Source organism: Aptenodytes forsteri, unplaced genomic scaffold (assembly GCF_000699145.1).
Source record: "Aptenodytes forsteri isolate BGI_AS27 unplaced genomic scaffold, ASM69914v1 Scaffold62, whole genome shotgun sequence".
Lineage (NCBI taxonomy): Eukaryota > Metazoa > Chordata > Aves > Sphenisciformes > Spheniscidae > Aptenodytes > Aptenodytes forsteri.
This window is the reverse complement of record NW_008794595.1, coordinates 3,443,556-3,446,821: the sequence shown is the minus strand read 5'-3', so window position 1 is coordinate 3,446,821 and position 3,266 is coordinate 3,443,556. Positions and strand designations below refer to the sequence as shown.

General features: G+C 35.5%; 1 protein-coding gene across 10 annotated transcripts in view; it reads right to left on the bottom strand.

Annotated features, from left to right (window-relative positions):
- EYA1 (EYA transcriptional coactivator and phosphatase 1) overlaps window positions 1–3,266 on the bottom strand; it is a 157,991-nt gene that overhangs the window by 88,029 nt on the left and 66,696 nt on the right. The window lies entirely within an intron of this gene.

Sequence of the window (3,266 nt, the reverse complement as noted above, 5' to 3'; positions counted from 1 at the left end):
GGCAACAGGCAACAGGGGGCAGGTCTACCTATGGTAAAGATCTTCAATATATGACCATACACAACCATCTCCAAAATGAGCCCATCTCCAACCAGGGCGAATTAAAATAAAAACCCCACACTATTGCACAAAAGGTCTTACTCGTAAAAATTCCGGTCACTAATGAGATTTCTGATAAAATGACTTAGGAGGGGCGGGCAACAGGGGGCAGGTCTACCTATGGTAAAGATCTTCAATATATGACCAACAGTATTACACAACCTTCTCCAAAATGAGCCCATCTCCAACCAGGGCGAATTAAAATAAAAACCCCACACGTTATTGCACAAGGTCTTACTCGTAAAAATTCCGGTCACTAATGAGATTTCTGATAAAATGACTTAAAAGAACACTTCTGGCTAAATAAATAGGATGAAGCTGTGGCATTTACCTCTGAGGTCACTCATCAAGAAGAAGAATCTGGTTCCACAGGGAAGCCCAGCAATAATATTCCAGTTTAATAAAACAACTCCTTTAATAACTCAGGTGAGTAATAGATTTTAATATCCTATCAGAAAAACACTGTTGCTTTGCTAACAGACTCTTCTCTGTAGCCAGTAACAATTGTCAGCAGGTGATAAAATTCAGGTGAACATAGGCTGCTAGACACTGTTAGCTTAAAAGCACACAAAAGCTTCTCCGGGCAAGGTACGTATCCTTTTAATGTCTGCATTGAGAATCCTTCATGTGCGTTTCCATTCAACCTGAACCGACATCTCTTAAATGATCACAGAGCAAAGACAAGAGAGATGAGGCATTTTAAGTGCCATAAAAATCATCCAAGCAAATCCTACTTATGTGTCTGTAGGGGTTTTTTTGTTATTTTTAATCACAGACAGAATTACTACTAGCAAGAGTAAACAACTGCTAGGGGCAGCCAGGCAATGCAGAACATTACAAATGATGTCAAGAAGCATGCAATGATGCACGCTGAAAAACATCAATCTTTTTACAACTGGGTACTTAAAAGTACTGCATAACGTGCTTTTCAATACATCATCCCATGCCAAATCAAACTAGACGAGCAGATACATTCAAAACTGTGCATTTTGTTTTATTTTTTTTTTTTCAGTTCTTTACCCCAGAAACTGCAGCAGAGCGCCTTAGGATATGTTTCTGCTGTTACATCTAAACACCTGGAAAAAATTATAGGTGAGAACTAAGTTTGCTTACAGAGCTATCTTCACTCCCTCTTGCACAGGATCCTTTAACACATATCTTTTATAATAGAAAAAACTTTCTTTTTCAAATAGATACTTTAATTAACTGATATTTTCCAAAGTGCCCTACAGTATTATTCATACTTCACTAAACTCTAAAATACAATTAATCCTCACTATTTTATTTACCCAAATTAAAAAACTAATAACTTCCGTACACTTAAGAATATATATGTATATGTGCACGTGTGTGTATAGTGAGAGAGATTTCATTTAAGGATTCATGGGAGCGGGGAAAAAAAAAAATCCAGCTCATTCATAGTGAATTAAATATATACCTTATATGTCCTCTAACACTCTATGATTTGTGAAAGTTCATATCCACAATCTTCATTTTCATTAGACAACCTTTAGATATATTCCTTTGTGTCTCAAGGATTATTTAAACCATGTGTTGCACGTTACCATATTTAAAAATGACTCTTTAATCAAAATAACTTTAAAACAACTAATCCTCACTTAGGCTGGTCAGCTGAATCCACAGAGTGGTCCAGGAAAAATAAATCTACTCTCAAGAATGCGAATGCAGACAACAATTAGACACAGATGTGAGTGAAATTAGTTACAGTTTACAAAATGCTACACTTCACATGCTTTCAGTTTTTTATGTGTAGTACAAAATTACAACATAGCAAGGAACCACACTTATGACGACGGGTTCATAGAATAAAAACATTTCTGGGTGGCGTGTGCTTGCTCTCATACATTCTCCCATTTTGCCAACAGATTTCTGGATAATTGAAGTTCTGCAACATAACTCACATATCAAACAAAAAGTGAAAAAAAAAATGCAATGGCCTTACCCGGCCAGCCAAAAGAGCACATTTAAAAAAAAAAAAAAAATCAAAAAGAGAAAAAAGGAGCTGTCACTCACCCTTCACACTCTGCGCTCCGCTTAAACTAAAAATGCCTTATATGAAAAATGACATACACATTCTCCTTAATACCTCAAAAATATTACTGTGTATAATTTGATTGTTGCAAATAATGTTCACATCTTTCTCTTTAATATGGATTGCAGATCAGGGCACTATATAGCACACGGCGAGAAAAAAAGGATGATGATAGCAAAGCTACTTAAAATTCATCCATTTAAGAATCTTAAATCAGTAACATCAAATTCTGATTAGTTAATGAGGTCTTTTAAGTTTGCCTTTTTTCTAATTAAATTTATAATTCTTCACAGATGTAGGTTTTGTTGATGTTCAATTTGTCTCTCTCATTTTGTTAAACCTCACATAGTACTCTACCAATCCATTGAATAGCCACATTAAATCTGTTAATACCATGCTCTTCAACCCCAGAAATTATTTCCAGAAGGCAAACTTGCTTTGAGAGATCATCAAACAAGACTTAAGGTACACATTTTATCACATTTTCCCTACCACAGAGCTCAGGATGCGGAGGAAAATTCATGACTTTTGCACTGTTTATTATACTTTGCTAAATTACAAATCAAAAGCATCTGACAGAAGATCATGTACGAAGCCAAAAAGTTAATAATGTTCTGTGAAAAGTAAACTGTAAATGGGAAAGGATTCTAAATTTCAGCAGCACAGAGCAAATAAAATGTAGGTACTTGTCTAAATTACAGGTTTTCCACAGTATTTTTGCTTGCTAGGAGCAATTTTTTTAAAAATGACTATAATTTAAAACATTTTTCCAGCTGAAAAGAAATTTTCGAAGTGAAAATAAGAAGTTAACCCAGAGAACTATAGCCAGCACATGAGTTTTTTCTTAAAACAGTTCTACTTTAAAGAAGCACATTTCAAAGACAATGGCAATTTTCAAATCAGTGTTCCCCCTTAGGAAAAAAAAAAAAAAAATCTGTCATTTTTAGCAGGGGGTGGAGGGAGGGAGAGAAGAGGACTTTTCCCCCAACAGCACTCTTTGCCTCCTTAAAAGCGCTATGCAATCAGTATCTACAGGCATAACGGCTTCAACAGCCAAAACGTTACAAAAACAAAATGCAAACCGGCTACAAAAAAGCACCTTGCTGGCAACAAA